The sequence below is a fragment of the Loxodonta africana genome, unplaced genomic scaffold (genome assembly GCF_030014295.1).
Source record: "Loxodonta africana isolate mLoxAfr1 unplaced genomic scaffold, mLoxAfr1.hap2 scaffold_31, whole genome shotgun sequence".
NCBI lineage: Eukaryota > Metazoa > Chordata > Mammalia > Proboscidea > Elephantidae > Loxodonta > Loxodonta africana.
Genome location: NW_026975029.1, coordinates 1296696 through 1317665, shown reverse-complemented (window position 1 = coordinate 1317665; position 20970 = coordinate 1296696).

Here is a 20970-nt window from a genome sequence, read left to right as displayed (position 1 = left end):
TGATGTTACTTAAGCAGGGCATGGAAATCAATGAAAAAGGTGTGGGAGTGGCAGGGAGGCTAAGGTAGAGAAGTTTCTCTCTTCCTAAACCTGATTGGCTGGATTTGAAGACATCATAAGTTCCTGTATGAGGAATATCCAGCAAATTACCAGTTGATTTAATAAACTGATAACAAAGTCCACCTTTCAGCCAAAGATTGAAAAACAAACAAACCAATTGCCATCTAGTGGATTCTGACTCTTAGCAACCCTATAGGACTGAGTAGAACTACCCCATAGGGTTTCTAAGGAGCAGCTGGTGAATTCAAACAGCAGACCTTTTGGTTAGCAGCTTAGCTCTTACCCACTGCACCACCAGGACTCAGACCAAGAATAACACATGTGAGGAACTTACTTCTTAGTTCAATCAAATATGTAGAAATTCAAATTTGTAATTTTGGAGATTCCCCCTCTTTTTTTTTGAAATGGGGGGCATTGAGATGGAGGATTTTCTTATGCCCACCATCCTAAGGGATTTAATTAACCCATAGTTGAGACATTGTAAACATCTTAAAAAATTATTACCTTTGAGAAACTTGAGGGTGAGTAGGCATATCACCTGGCTCCTCTTAAACTCGTTTTAAAAACCTCACTTGAAGACTCACCTGCCTTTTTGAATAAGTGACAGCTTGAATAGGCAGGGTTCAGGGAATTGCCAACCAAAGGTATGGTTTCTCCAGAGGCCTCCAAGGGGTGTAAAAGAAGAGCGGAGCCAGACCCCGTGCTTGGGACACACCCTTGGTATGAAATATTTGAGTGTGTGTGTGGTGAGGGAGCACTGGGTGTGGGAGAGTGGGATGGGTGGGTAATCGGGAAATGCCTGTTTTTTTTTTTTTTTTTTTAAGAAACAGTTTTTTACTTTTTTTTTTTTTTAGTTACAATGAACAGTTCAGGGGAGACACATTCCTTATTTGCAGGGGCTAGTGGAAGTGCTGATAGCTGAGAATGTAGCCTGCTCCCCAAGTGTGAGTTGGCATTTTGGAGAGAAAACTTGATGTTTGGAGCACTGACTGGCCCTGCCTTTTCTAAATAATTAAGGATGGTGGGGTGGTGGTGAGAGAAAGAGGATGGTCTATGAACGCTGACCCTGGAAAATTAACCCGAGTGTGTGGGTTGTGGATAGCAGGAAAAGAACATCACCCGCAAATGACAGCAGTGCCTTTATTTATTTATTTATGCTTCTTTTTAGTTCTGAGTTGTTTTTAAGCCACAAATTAATGGGGCCACCATGAGTTTTCAGAGAATGAGTTTTACAAAAATCCAAGTGTTTTAAATATTGCAAGGATTTACTTATATATGCTGTATATGAGAAAAGTCCTTCTAGTTATAGGGAGGAGAAAGAAAGTATATTTAGGAATTAAATTTTCACAGTTCTCTGAATTCTTATATTTCTCCTGTTGTCCATTTTTCTTTTTTTGTCCTTCATCCACCTCTTCCACCTTGACCCACTGTCTTCATCATCTAGTGCTGCCATAACAGAAATACCATGAGTGGATGGCTTTAACCAAGAGAAATGTAATACCTCACATTAAAGTAGGCTAATAGTCCAAATTCAAGGCATCAGCTCTAAGGGAAAGCTTTCTCTCTCTTTCGGCTCTGGAAGAAGGTCCTTGTCCTTAGCCTTCCCATGGTCAAGGAGCTTCTCAGGTGCAGGGACCCTGGGTCCAGGAGACATGCTCTGCTCCTGGTGCTGCTTTCTTGATGGTATGAGGCCCCCACCTCTCTGCTTGCTTCCGTTTCGTTTTATCTCTGGAGAGATAAAAGGTGGTGCAGGCCACACACCAGGGAAAGGTGACCTGAGTGAGGGTGGTGTTACAATCCCACCCTAATCCTCTTAAAGTAAAATTACAATCACAAAATGGAGGACAACTACACAATAGTGGGAATCATGGCCTAACCAAGTTGAAACACACGTTTTTTAGGGTCATAATTCAATCCATGACACCCACCAAACCAAACTTGTCACCATCAAGTTGATTCCAACCCGTAGAGACCCTAGTTGATTTGAACTCACAGAGACCCTATAGCATAGAGTAGAACTACCCCATAGAGTTTCCAAGGACTAGTTGGTGGATTCGAACTGCTGACCTTTTGGTTACCAGCTGAGCTCTTAACCACTATGCCACCAGGGCTCTTCTTGATCCACAGTCCACCCTAATTCACCACTGTGTTAGAAAAAGGATTTGCTACTCTGAAATAAGAACCTTTTACTATACTTTTGTGTTAGTGGTTGCTTTGGGTATGTCTTTAAGAACTGAACAGTTACCTCATACCCGTTAAAAACCCATTGCCACTGAGTCTATTCCAACTCATAGCAGCCCTACAGGGCAGAGCAGAACTGTGCCATAGACTTTCCAAGGAGCGCCTGGTGGATTTGAACTGATGACCTTTTGGTTAGCAGCCATAGCTCTTAAACAGTACACCACCAGTGTGGGAGGGGTTTAATTGATAACATGATGTCTGGGCTCCTAAGGGAGATGGAATGGATGTGCAGGAGAAGGGCATGCAGAGTTTGCCTGTATAGTCCCCAGAACTCTGTTCAAGATCATAACACACCTCAGTAATCACTTGAATCTAAACATACAACTTTAACAGTTGATGTAAATGACTTTACACATGAATTTTGGAACTCTTTCTCAATGGAAGTTCCTTCAACCTAGTCGTTTGTTTGTATTCCCTTAATAATTATGAAAACTAACATTTATTCTGTTCATTCTGTGTGTAAGGCCTTTTTCTAAGTGCCATATATTTGTGTGTTTTATTTAACCTGCGTAACAACCTTTTGAATAAGACCCATTTTAGAAATGGGAAACTGAGGCAGTGAGAGGTAATGTTCCCAGATCACCCAGGTGATAAATTCAGTTAGGATTTAAACCCAGGCAGTTTGTTTCAGAATTTGCTTATGTAATCACTGTACATTACAGCAGTGAGCCCTAGTGGCTCTGTGGTTAAAGAACTTGGCTGCTAACTGGAAGGTCAGTGGTTCGAACCCACCGGCCTCTCTGTAGGAGACAGATGTGGCAGTCTGCTTCAGTGAAGACTTACAGCCTTGGGAAACCCTATGGGGCAGTTTTACTCTGTCCTTTGGGGTCACTATGAGTTAGAATCAACTTGATGACAGTGGGTTTTGGCACAAAATACTAATGTACAGTGTATTCTATATGCCATATATATGTTCAGAAACTAATTTTCCGAACATTTATGCCATATATAGATTACCAATCCAGTTGTCGTTGAGTAGATTTTCACTCATGACGACCCCGTGAGTTTTCAGAGTAGGACCGCCCTCCATACGGTCTTCAATAGCTGTGACCATTTGGAGGTAGATTGCCAGGCCTTTCTTCCAAGGCAACTCTGAGTGGATTTAAACTGCCAACCTTTCAGTTAGTAGCTGAGCACTTAACTCTTTGTGCTACCTCATACATATATATACTAGGAGGTTTTCCTCCTTATTTGTACTTTAACGTTTTTTAGACTGTTATGAATACATGTTCCTGGCAGTTAACTACATGCTAAAGAACAGAATAGGCACATGTAACCCTCTCTTACCTTCTCCCTCCCCTCTTTCACAGAGATGAAATGAAAAGGAATTAATGAGGACAGATTATTGGATTAGGGCCCATACTCAGGGCTCTAACAGCATGGGGAGTTTCTCCTGTCACTTCAGTTCTTGTTCAGGAATTGGTACCTGCTTTTTGTGAATCACAAAGACCAGTGCTTTATATCAAGCCATTTAGATTTGGGGTATGGAGCAGTGATTTTAAAAAATTAAATTTTATTTTCAGAGATTTTTTTCTAATAATTGTTTACATTTATTTTAACTGTATATTCTAAAACCCCTACAAAAAGGCTGAATGAAGTTCTTCCCTGAAGGGTGCATATTTTGCAGTCCAGACATCCTGCTCCTCTCAGTCTAAGAGTCCTAGCACGTCTTCAGGTGCTTTCTCCTTTGACCTTGAGGCCATGCCTGCACCCTCTGCAGCCAGGTCTCCCACATGTGTAGCAGCACCAGTAGGTGTGGTAGCCTCTTCAGCCCCTGTCTCCTCCTCCAGATGCTCCTGGAGGTGCCTGGCTCTTCTTGACAGGACTCCAGGATGCTGACCAGGGACTCAGTGTTGGTTAGAGTGAGGGCAGACCTGATGGCACTCACTTTCTTCAAAAACTCAGCCTCAAGACCAGGGCCTTTTGCTGACAGGGGTGCGAGATGTTTTGGTCTGGTTTGCCAGACCATGGCTAACCCCTTGACCTTACACACTTGGGTAAAATACTCATACTTGACCTATAGATCTCTGGAGTAATTTGATGAGTGAGAATTCTGCCTAGTGGAAGCTGATGAAAAAGACCTCGCTGATACTTGGGGAATCCTCCTGGGCTTGGAACTTGGGCTTTTTGTTCTCATGTTCTACCCTGAGTGACACTTTCCTCTTGGGTTGAGACTTGCAATAATGGAAAGTTAATTTACATGAGCCCTCTGGGCTCTGGTTTCTCAACTGTGACCTAAGTCTCTGGTCTCAGGGATCCCTGGAGACCTCTCCATCACCACCATCCTCCACCTCCACAGTCCCCATGGTTTCTTTCTTCTTCCCCAGGCACCGACCATACTTTAGGGAATTTACTCTGGGCAATAAAGTCTCCTCCAGAAAATTTCAGTGATGGTGCTACCTTATAGCAAAAGTCTATCGTTTTTCAAAAAATTATAATACATTGATTAAAAAAAAAAAACTCCCAATTTTCTTTTAGTAGATTCCAATTCATAGCAACCCTATAGGACAGAGTAGGACTCCCCATAGGGTTTCCAAGGAGCGGCTGGTGGATTCCAACTGCCAGCCTTTTAGTTAGCAGCCAAAGGTTTATCCAGTGATAGTTTATAATATAAACAGAGGACAGCCACATTAAAAAAAAAAAAAATTTTTTTTTTTTTTGCATTTGTTGGATGGAAGTGAATTTGCTCCTGTGGAATATGGAAATTACCTCATTCTCTGCACCTTCATGATAATACATGGTTTCTCTAAAAGCTGTTTTCTATGAAAGTTATTTTTTTAGGTAAATTTAGAGTGTAAACATTGAAACAGGAGAATCGGTCTCCTCTTTGTAACTTGTTTTCATCCTCCTTTTAAGGGAAGGATTTTCATAGAAGGAATTATTCTTAAAGAGACAGCGTTATTTGTACTTTTCTGTATAATTTAAAACTTCTCCTCGTACCGTTAACTAGCCTACACCCGGAGATTAAAATTGCATTTCTCTGAACAGAAGCCCATTACCACGTCCTTCAGGGTGAGGCAGAAACAGATGTCCATATATGAGAGTCTGATGGCACAAACCTTAGTAGCCAAATCACAACCATGCCTCCTGTGTGTGGGGGTGGGGCAGGGCTTGAATATGTCAGCATAAGGCTCAGTATTTTTCTGAGTATGAGGGAATGATTGGCGAGTTAAGGAAGAAAGAGAAGGAGTTTGGGAGGGGAGTGTAAGCTCCAGTGACAGACAGAAGATGGGGTGGGGGATCTCTCAAAGGGTATTAGAGGCCAGTCAGAAAAGCAGGAAGCAGCAGGAAGCAGGGCCAGTGGAGGGCAGCACCGCGTGGAGGAGGATAGCAGAGGTAATAGTAGTGGGGAGGGCAACAAAACTGGCCTGAAAAGAGTGATACATGACTGATCCTAGATGAAGCTCAGGTTAAGAAAAGTAGGAAAATAAAAAATTCTATCCTGTAGCCATCTTTGTGGTTAGGGGTTGTTAGGCTCTTGAGGGAGGTGGGCAGGAGACACAGGAGGGTAACGGGAGTTCCTGGATCTAGGGAGGAGTCTACAACCCTTCTGCCCTCAATGATGTGGGTTCTGGGCTCTTCAACCTACTACTCCCAGAACCTCCTGAGTAATTTCCTTAGTTCTTCACATGGTATATTAATTCCATCTCATTAGAAAATATAATAATTAAGTACGCTTCTTCCTACCCACCCTTTCCACCATCGTATACTCTCTGCACCAGTTACCCACTGGCTTCCTTCCCTTCCATCATGTTCAGATCCAAAACAATAGAGTGCCTTGTCTGCAGCTATTCTGGAAAGCTCTCAAACTTTCAATTGGATTCTTTCGTTTCATCCCTCATTTATTCCTACATTTCTTATTGACAAAATAAACTTTGGTTAATTATGTACTAAATGACAGAAAGTGTTTTCTCAGGAGAATCTTCCTTATGACCTTAACCATTCATCCCAAATCCTTCATCTTGTCCTACCATGGCTCTCTTTTCTGGTGGAAGTCAGACCTTTTGTTCTGTAGCGCTCATCAATCTGGGACAATTTTTCCTCATCTTTATCTGGAGTCTTAGAGAAAGGCCTTTTCCTCATGTATCACTGTTTCATCCTGCCTGGGTGAAGATGTCCAAACATAATGGTCTTCTGAAGGACCTTTATCCCTTCTCCCAGCAGGAAGCGTTGATAACCTGGGGACTCTGGCTTGCTCCTGAATTTCCTTGATTCAGTAGCTACGGTTTCTCTCCCACGAGACCTGCGGTCGGCACCCTTTTCAAAAAGCAGCTGAGATCTGAGTTAGCACCAAGGCTTCCGTAATCCTGTGTGACATCATTGCTGACAGTGCTGAGTTCCATGGGCCCAGTTTGAAGCTAAATACGGCAACCAGAAAAACATGAAACTGTCAGGTAGGCACTTGAGAAGTGCTAGTGCCAATGTGGGAAGAAGGAGATTAGATATCAAAAATGAATTGCAACGTTTCTGTGCCCTGTAAGGGGTTACTATCCCCTGGTGGGTAAAGAGAGCACAGGGAATGATAACAGTATCATGGGCAGCTGCTTTCTCCCAGTCCTCTCATTTGACTCTGTTGGAATCATGTCTCTCCAGCTCTGGTTATAAAATGTCTACTCGGAGCCACTCTTAGGTCTCCTTAGCCTCTGAGGCTTCACACAGGCTCTGCTCTCTGACTAGGAGATGTTCTCTCCCTTCCCGTCTGCTGGCCTACTCTCCCTGGTGAAGCATGAAGGTGAAGAAAACTGACCCCATTGGAACAGATTAGGCTTATGACTTACCAAAAAGCCCTAAGACTCAGGAGTTTTGTGGTCAGCCAGAATGGGAAGTTTGGGAGTTGACTTGGGGAAAGCCCATGACAGACTCTGCTTTTGTTTAGGATGCCATTTAGAAGAGAAACCAGCAAATGGGGAGACCATTTGAGGAAGAAATTAAGAAGGTTGGGGTGGTGATGAGGAAGGAGGAGACTTCTCCAAGGAAAAGAAAAGTTTTAACATGAGGATGGTAGGGGCTTCTTTTGTGTGACCCCAAAGGACAGAAGGGGCAGGAATGGTAGGGAAACAATAGAACAAAAGATAATCTGTGCCTGTTCACAAATATAACAAATGTCCCAGTGTTTTCACCCTGTTTCCTCAGACTTTTCTCATCAAGCCATCCTTCCGCTTTTACTGAAGCCTGTGGAAAATACCTGGGGCTTCCTGGATGCTCGGCCTTTTTTCATCCCTTAACTATTCAGTCATATTCCCAACTTGGTTCAGGTATCACTTCCTGGTTGCAGTCTTCCCTGAATCTTCTCCTGGTAGATGAGTCCACTTCTTGCTCTGTACTCCATTGTACCCAGGAAACCCTTTACCACAGCATAAAACACAATTGCATTTACTACACATCTTCCCCTCTCTGTGCCCATGCCTTCTATGAGACTCCAGAACACCTTTCATTAGCAGTATGAGTCGTCTTCTACCTGTTGAAGGCCGACCTTACGGTTGCTTCAGCCATTGAAATAGTAGCAGAGATGATAGAAGGAGAGAATTGAAAAGATTTTACATTGAGTCTTGCCCTTTTGTTGCTCTTAAACCCTGAGAACCTGTGGGAATGACCCCAGGCCAGCCTGCTGAATGATGAGGGACCATTGGAAAGAGGATCCAGCGGTTTCCCTGAGTTGATTTTATGAAACTGGCTCGCAGGTGACCTGGAATCAAATTGTAGACACATGAGTAAGCCCTGCTGCGAGTCACTGTGGCTGGCCCAGATCAGAAGAACCCCAAAGTGACAACCTGAAAAATTGTGAGCTTAGTAAATGGTTGTTTTTTTAAGACACTACCTTTTGGAGTCATTTGTTACACAGCAATACGTGACTGATACACCTGTTGACTTGGCTGTTTCTCTTACCAGGCAGTGAGGCAACTTCTCTAAGTCATTTCATCACCAAGAGCATCTGGCCTAGGGTCTGACATGTAGCTGTTTATACAGGAAATCTTTGTTGACTTAATGCATGAATTAGTAATACGAATTTTATGTGCGAGTCTGCACAAAATCATGTATGAAAAAAAGCATGATTTTTTAAAAAATAAAATGAATTGAGGCTCAGAACTACGTGCTTACAAAATTGAGGGGAGTTTTTAACCTCACTTACTTTTAGGGTACTCCCTCATCCAGATATGCAGTAATTCCCAGGGTCTAATGAAGGACCAGTGCTTGGAGAAGACCTTCAACACACCCATTGCCTCAGCCTATGTGGGTGATCTCTCTAGAAGCATTCGTTCTGCTGTTTCCATTCTCAGCTGGAGCATGAGAACCTTGGTGGGGCTGTCAACAGCATAACAGGGTTTGTCTACTTATGTGCCTGCATCAGCCTTTGAGGTGCTGTAACCTACTCCAGGGCACTATCAAGAAGGAGATCCTACCCCTTCCCAATGTCTAGGACCCTACTATCTGACTGTCACTCTTCCCCTGGGCTCCAGTCCACTCAGTGTGATCACCCCAGTGAGCTGAGGCTTTTACCACAGACTCTTCAGAGTCTTGAAGTTTCAGGGCTTCAACACCGTGACTCCAGCTATCTCCTTGAAATGAGGTAGGGAAGGAGGAAAAATGTAGGAAGACTTTATTTTCCATTTAATGTTGCAATAAAATTTCTTGCCCTGCGTTTTTGAAGGGTCCTACCTAACAATTCCCTCTGTTCTCTTCCAAGATGTAGGACGATGAAGAGTGAATGTTTGTTGTGTCATAATCTGCAGAAGGCCGCAAAGTGCACATGGGGTCCATTCCCCCGATGCTCACACTAGAGCACCCCACCCACGTGGAAATCTCTGCAAGTGTTACTGAGTCCCTCCCACATCCACAGTGAACAGCTTTCAGATTCTTATAAGAGGGAATTGTGTCCTAACACCAGCTGCTCCCTGGAAACCCTATGGGGCAGTTCTACTCTGTCGTATAGGGTCTCTGAGTCAGAATTGACTAGATGGCTACAGGTTTGGTTTTTTCTTTCAGGCGGGTGGTGAGAGTTTGATGTCAGCTCCATAATCGTGTTATTAAAAAATGATGACAAAGTACCAGGTGAAAGTAACAAAACAAAACTGAAATGTAATGGCTTTTTCACATTTATTGGCCCCACAGAGTTCCTTCGAGGTGTTTACTTTTCACTAGATTTGGAGAAATCTTTGTGAGAGAGACAACAGCTTGAGATAGCTCCAAAATTACGTTTCCCTCCTTAATGTTAGGTTACATTAAGAGCTGGTTGGCTGGTTTATGATCTGCCTGCTTCACAAAAATAGAAGGCCCATGCAGGCAGGAACTTGTCTGTTGTGTTTGTCAGAGCATCCTGGTACCTGGTGCCTAAGAAGTGCTAAAAAATTATTTGAGTGAATGTGGGTGGGTTTTTATAAAAAAACACTGTGTTGCTGTCTTTATTTAGTTAAATAGTGAAAACAGGGATAAGGAAAATGGAGACAATTATTTGTATAATTTAGAGTTACATAAGATGAGAATAGAACTTGAATAATGAAGAGATAAAAAAATAAGCTGTACGGATGGAATGTACCCCCTTCCCTTTGCTTTGGAGGGAGACATTTTAAAATTGGATTGTTTTTTCCCTACTGATTTATAGGTTCTATATGTTAATTGAAAAGTTAGTCTTTTAGGAATCACAAATACTTCTATTGAGATACAATTCACCTGCCGTAACACTGCCTTTGAAAATATGCACAATACCGTGGCTTTTAGTATATGGGCAGACTTGGCACAACAGTCACCACTGTCTAGCTTCAGAATATTTTCAGTGCCCAGTAAATAAAGGCCCTTGTTAATAAAGGCGTATTAACAGTCATCCTCATTACTCCTTTCCTCCAAGCCGTAGCAACCACTAATCTACTTCTGTCTGTGTTGGTTTGTTCTGGACATTTCATGTAAATGTAATCATGCACGATGCGGTCATTTGTGTTTGGCTTCTTTCATTTAGCGTAATGTTCTGAAGGTTCGTCCATATTGTGGCATGTATCAGTACTTGGTGCCTTTTTGTGGCTGAGTAATATTCCAGTCTATGAATATACCACATCCTGTCTATCAGGTCATGACATTTGGGTTCTCTCCACATTTTGGCTGTCATGAATAACACTACTAGGAATCCTCTGTGTAAGTTGTATGTGAACATGCTTTTGATTCTCCGGGTGCTGACCTAGGAGTGCAATTGCTGTGTTGTATGGGAATTCTCTGTTTAACTTTCTGCAGAATTGCCAAACCATTTTCCAAAACAATTGGATCATTTTACATTTCCACCAGCGGTATTCCAGCTTCTCCACATCGTCGCCGACACTTGTTGTCCATCCTGTTGAGTTTAGCCATCTTACTGCTTTTGAAATAATAGTGCACTTTAGTTTAGATTTGCATTTCCCTGATGACTAATGAGGTTACGCTTCTTTTCCTGTGCTTGTTGACAGTTTCTGTATCTGCTTTCGAGAAATCTCTATTCAAATCCTTAGCCTGCAAACTTTTTTTCAGCTTTTTGCCTGTATTTTTACTCCCTTCATATACTTTTTGATATGCCAAAGATCTATAGATCTTAACAGTTTTAGCCTTCATATTTTGGGATTTTTAAAAAGTCTTTCTCTTTTATCAATAAAAAGAAAATAAAAACTTCTAAAATTTTTATGGTTGCATATTTTAATTTTCAATATTCTATCCATCTGGAATTTTGTTTTGTGTAAGGTATGAGAAAAAGGATGAAAACATTTTTACAGGTGGTCTGAGTGATTACCAGATTGCTACAAACGCTCCTTTTCCCATGACCCATATCTTAACTGCATTTTCCCGTAGTCTGTACAGAGACGCCTTTTTACAAAGGGAGGCCACCATTCCCAGCCATTTCATTTTAAGGTTTGTTTTCTGCAATTAAATCCCTTGTGTATCTTATCTACACACCTTTTCTTTTAAGCTAATGCAAATTTTGTGTGAGTAGGACCTTGTTGAGTGTAAGATGGGCTTGAATTTCATAACTGGTTCCGTGTGGTGCAGCCCAGCAGACGGACAGACAGAAGCAAGGGCTGCAGAGGCGACAGAAGCTATGAGAACATGAGCCTCTAGAGATTTGCTGTGGAATTTCAGATAAAGATTCCACGTGCCAGGAATAGTCTACATCATGTGGACGCAGTGGTGAAAGTACACATTGTCCCTGCCATTGTGAAGGGGACACCCAGTGCGGGTGGGAGGGGGACTGGTAAAATGCAGTCCAGAGAAAGGACAGACCATGCTCCAGGAACCACACTGGACTTCAGAGAGCTTTGTCGGCTGCCGTTCATCTGTCCGGCTTCTAGATGTCAGAGTGCCCTCAGGCTCAGTGCTTAGTCCTCTCTCTCTATTGACACCCTCTCTCTAGGATGCCTCAGTGAGTCGGTTGCTGTCTGTCTGTAGCTGAGGATGTGATGTTTACACCTCCATCCATTTCAACTCCTCCTGGTTCATGACTTCTATTCAAATGTCAGCGTAACTCTCTGTACCGAGTTCTTCATCTGTAAAATGTGCCTTATAATGATACATTCCTCACATGGGTATCATGCAGAGCAAGTATCTTAAGAGAGGAGAAGCCCTCACAAGAGTCCTGGCACCAGTAAGTGTTAGCTGTCAGTATTATTACCTGACATCTCCACGTAGATGTCTAACAGCTATGCCATGTTATCAACGCCATGAAACAATTCTTGGTCCCAACCCCATTCCACCCTTATCGATGAATTTCTCAGGGCTTCAGTGATGGGAATGTGTGCGTTTTTCCACATAATGGACATGGCTAATAAAGGTTGGCCTGGTCCTTCATAATAAGTTGCTCCAAAGTTTATATGGGTGGACTCAGACAAGTGATAGCCAACTAATATAGACAAAAAATAGAACTCTCAGCTGCTCATATTTGTACTCTCAGCCTAGAATATCTGGTGAGGGTACTATATGGACTGAATTGTGTAACCCCAAAGGTACGTTGAAATCCTAACTACTGTACCTATAAATGTGACCTGATTTGGAAATAGGGGATTTTTAAAATTATTTTAATGAGGCCATACCAGTGTAGGGTGAGTCCTAAACCTAATCCCTTCTGAGTTACAAAAAGAACAGAATAGACACAGACACAAACAGCGGAAGAGGGAGACAGACAAAGGGAAAGATAATCTACAAGGCCAGGAACGCAAAGGGTGGCTGGAAGCTGCTAGAAGCTGAGGTAGACACGAGCCATGCCCTGAATTCCTACTTCTAGCCTCCCGAACTGTGAGAAAATAAATATCTGTTCTTTAAAGCCACCCAATTGTGTTATTTTTTTCTTATGGCAGCACTAGATGACTAACACATACCCATGGCTATACATGAAGCCTGGTGTAAAATAGTGTTCTCCCCTCCTTGTCTAGCCTACCTGAATCCTGCTATTTCCCTATCAGTGTCCTCTGCCTTCACTAAGAGCTACAACAGAGTCGGCTTGATGCTGATGCATAGAAATGCAGTTTATTTTTTAGTTTATATTTATGATTGACTAGCATTAATTTCAATGGTTTGTAAATTTTTCTGTGGAGGCATTTCTGTAATCTATGAGTAATAGCAGTTGCAGCTTTTCCTTCTTTTTGTTGTCATTTTGTTCTAGCTTGGGCCTCCAGTGTTAAATATTTAATATAAATTATGATAGAAAGCATCCTTATTTTTTTAATATTTTTATGTGTGCTTTAAGTGAAAGTTTTCAAATCAAGTCAGTCTCTCACACAAAAACGCGTATACACCTTGCTACACACTCCCAATTACTCTCCCCCAAATGAGGCAGCCTGCTCTCTCCCTCCACTCTCTCTTTTCGTGTCCTTTTCGCCAGCTTCTAAACCCCCTCCACCCTCTCATCTCCCTTCCAGGCAGGAGATGCCAACATAGTCTCAAGTGTCCACCTGATCCAAGAAGCTCACTCCTCACCAGCATCCCTCTCCAACCCATTGTTCAGTCCAATCCATGTCTGAAGAGTTGGCTTCGGGAATGGTTCCTTTCCTGGGGCAACGGAAGGTCTGGGGGCCATGACCACCGGGATCCTTCCAGTCTCAGTAAGACCATTAAGTATGAATTTATGAGAATTTGGGGTCTGCATCCCACTGTTCTCCTGCTCCCTTAGGGTTTCTCTGTTGTGTTCCCTGTCAGGGCAGTCATTGGTAGTAGCCGGGCACCACCTAGTTCTTCTGATCTCAGGATGATGTAGTAGCTGATTCACGTGGCCCTTTCTGTCTCTTGGGCTCGTAATCACCTCGTGTCCTTGGTGTTCTTCATTCTCCTTTGATCCAGGTGGGTTGAGACCAATGGATGCACCTTAGATGGCTGCTTTCTAATGTTTAAGACGCCAGACGCCAGTCTTCAAATTGGGAAAGCATCCTTATTTTAATGCTAATTAATTTTAAAGAGAATGTCCCACATTTTCCCATGAACTATCATGCCAGTTGTATTTTTCCAACTTAAGGAACTCCTTTTCTGGTCCATGATTGCTCAGAGTCCTTATCTCTCAGTGTGATTGGATTTTATCAACCGCTTTGTCCCCATCTCTTGAGGTGAGCATGTCTTTTCTTCTTCCATCTATGCTTATGGTGAATTAAATTATTAAATCTTTAATGTTCACTCAAGCTTGCATGCTGACGATAAACCCCCTTGATGATGGCGTATTACCTGGTTTATACTTTGCTGGATTTCCTTTGCCAGTATTTTATGTAGGTTTTTGCATCTCAGTTACTTGGTGTGCTTGGCCTGTAACTCTTCTTCTATCATCCTTGTCTAATTTGGTGTCAGTATTAAACTAGCCTTAGGGATGAAGTAGAGGAGCATCTCATCTTTTTCTCTTCTTTTCTGACTTTGCACAAGATTAAAATGCTCTGTTTCTTGCCTGTTTGCTGCAACCTGAATGAAAGTGGTCTCGGCCTCCTGTTTTCTTAGGGAGATCTTGAACTACTGACCCATTTTGTGTAGTGATTAAAGGTCTTTTCTGGTGCTACTTAGAAAAATTTCCACTGCATGTTCTAGGCTGCTAGGATTTCATCTTTAAATGTTATGTTGTTATCACGATTTTCAGTCTCATCCACGTCAATTAATCAATCCCAGATTTTCCCTCATTTTTCCAAACTCAGACTCTACATCTATTCCTGGCAGCAATTCCCTTATCTAAGACTTGTTTGCAAACAAAAATACAACCCAGCATCTTTGAGTCCATGATGTGAGAATACAGTCCCATATAACTTTTTTGTAACTGTTGTTAAGTGTTTCTCCTCTTTTTTTTTTTTTTGTTCATTTCCCACCTATCTAGCAGTTTCAAAGTTGTGCACTTAAGGTTGAGGTCATTAGCTGGATTGACTCCGTGCAGGGCCATGGGGTGCTAGTTGCAAATGGGCATCAAAAGAGCACTCCTCTAGAACTAGGAGGCAGGAGGAGGTGGTTGGGCGGTTGCGGGAGGGGGGAGGGAACTGGGCAGGGCTGTGTGGAGAGGGGCGCCCAGGGGAGGTGCCAGGTCGGAGGCTGCCCCACCACAATCTCACGTGCATCAGGAAGGAGCTGGCTGCAGGAGCCTTTCGCGAGAGTCCCAGCCCACCCAGCCTTGCCCTGAACTCAGACCCGCTAGGCTCACAGGTCCCACCAGAACTAGGGGGACCTGTGAGCTACCGATGTCAAGTCCCAGGGTACACCCCTGAGCCCAGTCACAGTGCTTATGCTGGGATAGTAGGGCAGAGGAGGCGTATGGGGACTTGGGTCCAGAGGGTGACCCAGAAAGGGTGGGAGAGTTGTGGTCACTCTAGGACTCTGGCTCCGCACGTGAAGGGCCCCAGGTTGCACTTCCAGGAGGAGAAGGCGAAGCCACAGAGGCCACACTGCTCACACAGCAATCCCCCACCCCCCTCTGCCCTTTCTCCAGGCGGGACGCCCCTCCTGTGCTGTCCTCAGAAGGGCTCTTCAGGGACCACACCCCTAGTTTGCGAAGCAGCAGAGCCTGCCCCAGTCTGGACCAGGGACTTTATTTCTTCCACTCTCACCACTGGCTGAAGGCAGACTCCTGTCTCCACAGACTAAAGAGGAATTATCAAAATGAGCTCGAAACTCTAGATTTGAGTTAAGGATCATAAATTAACACAGAAAAATACAACTTTAACAACAAAGACCTGTTTGGAGCCCCAGTTGGAATTAAAAAAAAAAAACTTGAACAGAGGGAGTGATAAAGTCTTCCTTCTTTTGCCACCCTCTCTTGGTGGTCCCAAGCTTTCTCATCTCCTACCTCACAAGACTCTATCAACTGCTTTGAGACTTTTAGAATAAAGATCCCCAGTCATATCACTGCTGTTACCCTGTGAGGATTTCCCCAGTGCTGGGTTAGACTAAGACAGAATCCTTCCAAGGCTTCCAGGGCCTGTGTACTGGACGGTCAACACACGGAGCCTCAGAGCCCACTTCGTTTTTCCTGTAGTTGGGCATGACCCCAGGGACATGACCCTTGAGAGTGCTGACACTTCCTGAAGCCAGTGACCCTCCCCCTGGGCTTCTCTCTGCCTGGGTCTCAGAATCTCTGAGGCCAACTTGTACCCTCGGAAGTGTTTCTGCTGAAGGACATGTAAACAGCACTGTGGATTTGTGTCCTGCAGTCTGCAAAACTGCCTCCCCTGAGTGGGGTGAGGAGCTACTGAAATACTGAAATCATTGAAACTAGCAGAAGCCACAGCTCATGGTGCTGGGAGAAAACTGGGAAGGACGGAGAGGTGAAGAGGCTATAAAGGCCCAGTCATGAAGGCGACCATGGGCCAGGATGTCCTGAAGTCGCAAAGCTGACCAATGCTGAGTGCCCTAAAACCTGCCACTCCTGTGCACATCTTTTCTTTCAATGGACAAAGTCTTCCCCTGCTCTTATGTGCCTGGGCTGGAAGGGCCTTTGACTTATAACATGAAGCAGCCTCCAGAGCCTCTTGGGGCAAGTGATGGTCAAGGAGGCTCTGCCTAACCCCACCCTGCCCTTCCCACTTGTCAGAGGACCAGGAATTTCAGTCTTCCAGCTCCTGGGCTGATCTAGTGACTTGTAACAGGATTTCGCTGGAACTGGAAGGTGTTGAAGACAGGAAGTACTCCTGGGTTTCTTCACCCAGCTGAATGCCTAGTTCCTGGTCTTATTACACGGCTTACATTCAGGATAAGAAGAGGCATTTGGAGCTTTACGCATGACCTCTTAGCAGAGGTTTCTGTTCAGGAGCGAAGAGGTAAAAAGAAAGCAGTGTCTACTAAGTCCTTTTCCAAGAGTCTCAGGAAATTCTCACGAAGACCTTCTCAGGTAAGGACTGACGGGAAATGCCTTGGTTTAATATTAAACTTTGCCCTTGACACATTTTGTTTATGGAGGGCATATACAATGTTGTCCGCTCAAGGAAGCACTGTAGTTCTTATCTAGACTTTATGTAGAATGAGTATATATAAAACCTAAACTTGGTCCTTAAGGAAGGGGTTACCTCTCAGAGAAGGCCTATGGGAAGGTTTCTACCAAATTCTGTGGTGCTGCCATTGCTCCAAGGAGCCCAGGTGGTGCCAAGTTTGAGCACTCGGCTGTTAACCGAAGGTTAGTTTTTTGAACCCACCAAAAGGCTCTAAGGAGTAAAGACCTGGCAAACTGCTTACGTTAAGATTACAAACCAGGAAACCCTATCGGGGAAGTTCTCCTTTTACACTGGGCCACAATGACTCAGAAACCCACTCGATGGCACCTAGCAATATCAACAGGAAGCTGTTGCCCCCCATGTGCTTGAAGTGCCTCTCTGGGGAAGGTTGGCCTTCAGAGCCAGCTCATGGCCACACGGGAACTGAGACTCATGTTTTGTTACCACACCTTAGTTTCAGTCAGTAAATTTATTTTCCAGTTTATTCACTAGACTTGACTACAGACATATCTCAGGTATTGTCAAAATTAATTCCATTCTCTAATAATGATTTGCCAGGATGTATTTCCAAGCGTTTCCAAGAGACTGGAAAAACTTTCCAAAGAGGCTTGTTCAGCGCCATGTTGTGCAGTAACTACAGTGTTGACATAGTATATTTATCCACATAGTTTCCACATTTTCTGCTTTCCATAAATACAACTGAAATTCCAAGTCTACCTCCTGAAGTACTTCCTTTAGTGTTTCACTTAGAAGTCTGGTGGTGATGAATTCTCTCAGTTTTCTTTCCCCTAAGAATGGCATTATTTGTGCTTTACTCCTGAAGGTAATGATTGGACATAGAATTCTGGGTTAATATTTCCATCTTTCAGGGTTGAAAAAATGATGTTTCACAATCTTTTTTTTTTGGCTTCCATGGCTTCTGATAGTGAATACAGAGTCATTCTAATTGTTTTTCTCAGGTGAAATGTGTTGTTTTCTCTCTACCTCCTTCCTGAGTATTTTCTTGACCTTTGTTATTCTGCAGTTGATTATGATGTATGGTATTTTTATGCAAGTAACCCATGTTCTATATATATATATGTGTGTCAACTGTTTTTCCCCTCCCGGGTATGTCTGTGAGTACAGTATACTGTTTTTTTCTTTTTACATGCTGCTGTTAAAAAAAAAAAAAATTAGAGTAATGTACTTACAAATATACTTGGGATGTGGGGTAAGGCCCACTGGGTTGGCAAAAAACCCATAACCCGCAGAATATTTTTGTGAAAATTCGGTATTGGGGCATGGAATTATTTAACTTGCTGTGGTTTGCTGAACTTCTTGAATCTGTAAGTTTATGTCTTTCACCACATTTGGAAAGTGTTCAGCCAGTATTTTTTCAAATACTATTTTCTTCACCACACGTTTTGTCCACTTCTTCTGGAGTTCCAATAAATAAGCTTTTTGTCTAGTTCTTGAGGCACTGTCCATTTTTTTCCATATTTTCCTCTCTGTTTGCAGAATGGATATTTTCTACTGATCTATTTCAAGTATTTAGTTTTTTTCTCTGTCATCACCATTCTGCTATTGTGAAAATATCAACTGAATTTTTGATTTCTACAATTGTACTTTTAACATGTAAAATTTTCATTTGCAAATAGCACCTAGTATCTTTCCATTTATTTAAAAAGTGTCCCTGTTATTTCTTGGATTAGAATAGCATTTTAAAATCTGTTTTTTATGATTTTGAGAGTACAAGTCCTGCTTAAATTTTATGGAGAATTTTTTTTTTTTTAGCAGTCAATTGACCCAGTTATGTTCAGGCTCCAAGTTCTGTCCCATCTTCTGTATTCTATGGTTCAAATGTTAGTTCAATTTTTGAAGGCTTTGCAGGTGTATTTAGGTCTAACCTATGTGAGCGCCGCTCAGTATGGAACCTTGATGGCATTCTAACCCATAGTGCGGGTCTTAAAGGATTTGATAATGCTTCTTAGGGTCAGGGCAATGGATACGCACCTGGGGGGTGAACCAGGAGTTCATAGCAAGTCTGCAGAATCTCTTTCTTGCACAGCCTCCTCTTTCTCTTTCTCTTCTGCTCTCTGAGTTCAGAAGGAGTGCTTTCCTGGCCCACTGGTGGGAATGCTGGGGCTTTAATCTCCTCATTCCGTTGTGCACATCAGTGACTGGTTCTGCCTATGGGGCCAAAGCACTGGACAACCAGCCAAAAGGCTGGCACTTTGAACGTGTCAAGAAGCGCCTCAGAAGACAAGCCTGGTGATCTGCTTTTGAAAAGTCTCACCCTTTGAGGCAGAATTGACTAGGTGCCAGTTAACAGCAGAGAGAGAGAAAATGTAATGGAGCTTTCTCTACAATATTTGGTTCTTCCATACTCTGGTCAGAGAGAAGGATTCTCCTCTGCCAGAGTTTCAGGTGTCTGCCCACCTGCCCAGCTGCCTGTCTCTCTCCTTTACAGACCTTCTATCCCATTTATATGAGAGAGGGCTTCTCTCGGGGCTGTTTCTGTCCACAACGGGCGTGCAGCTGTGAGATTTGGGCTCATTTAATTTCAGCCTCTAGAATGTTCATACTTTATGTTCTGGTCCCGCCCCGCCCCCATCCACCTTCAACACTTTCCTTTGCAGAGTCCTGAGATAGTGTCCCATGCATTTGTCCAGATACATAGTTGTCAGATACCAGCATAGCTACCGGGGGCAGTGCTGTTGTGGTTGAAGGGGGAGGGACTGTACACTGAAGGAGCTGCAAGACCTGGCTGCCTTGTGTGAGCAGGACGGGGGTGTGCTGAGGAGTGGGTGCTGAAGGTGCTGAGTCAAGGGGAGTTTAATATAAAGTTGGATCAAGGATAGTTTGTTGACAAGGATTTATTGCTGTAGCAAGGGTTCTGGAAATGGGTTTAATATGCTGTGGGATTGCTTTTGGAAGCTTAGAAAAGGCAATGGCCCACATTCTCTGAAATGGAAATGCCAGACCTGCTAGGTCAGATGTTGGAAGAGGGATTAAAAGCCTCCAATATGTGGGCATGTCTGAGTTAGTCTTCTCTAAGACCATTTCTTGGAGGTCCTGAAGGATACCCATTTCATCAAAAGAATAAGGAATGCGGAGATGAGGGGAGCACCAGCAACATAGAGCTTACCAATATGTATACTTTGTAGGGAGTCCCTGGACGCCACAAACAGTTAAGTGCTTGACTATTATCTGAAAGTCTGGCAGTTTGAACATACTCAGAGGGTCCTTGGAAGACAGTCCTGGCCATCAACTACTAAAGGATGAAAGCCTTAAAAACACTATTGAACAGTTAGTTCTACTATGCCCACATGGGGTGGTCATGAGTCAGAAATGACTTGATGACAACTAACAGCAACAATCGTCTATAGGCTCAGGTTGTTAGTGGGAGCTGGGCTGCCTAGTAGCAATGCAAATCATGGGATCCCAGCTCCACAGAGGCCAGGTGGAAGTACTTAACTGTCAGAAACAAGTTGTGTGTGATTCCAATAATGGTCAGCAGGTCAGAGTAGTAGTTATCTATTGGGGCATAATAGATTCTCCCCAAACTTAGCAGGTGTGAGATAAATGGAAAATTCATATTCAACTCATTCTGATAAATTTGGAACTAGACAAAAATTTTGGCATCACTCAACATAGTTTTCAGGTGAAGGAATAAACTAGAAAATTTAAATAACTAGTATAATAAGAGATTTTTCAAATAATGATGATATAATTGCATACCTGAATAAAAGACGAATACATCAAAATCAATGGTTTGTCTCCAGTATAGACATGAGGGTCTCAAATTGGCAAGGGTGAGAAGGGCAGACCGTTCTCTTTCCCCTACTACTTGACTGGATCAAACTGTGTTCAAAACTGTAAAATATTTAGGAAAACATTGTTTTGACCAGAGCATCAAAGGACCTCTATGATGAAAACTAATGTACTAAAATACATAAAATGAAACCTGAATGTATGCAAAAAATATGCCATATTTTCAAATGAGAAGTCTTGTCAATCAAATGGAGATCCCTAAAACTAATATATAAGTGGAATGTATTTCCAGTCGGAATATTAAGATAGTTGTTTTTGAATTGTATACAGTGATCATATGCTACAAATAGTACAGTAGATAGCAGAGGATGTTGCTGGTGTTAGGAGACTTGGAGTCCATTTCTGACTCATAGTGATCCCATTTCACTGCCCCAGAGGGTTTTCTAGGCTGTGATCATTATGGGAGCAGAACAACAGGTCTTTCCCCTCAGTGCCCCCTGGTGGGTTCGACCTGCCAAACCTTCTT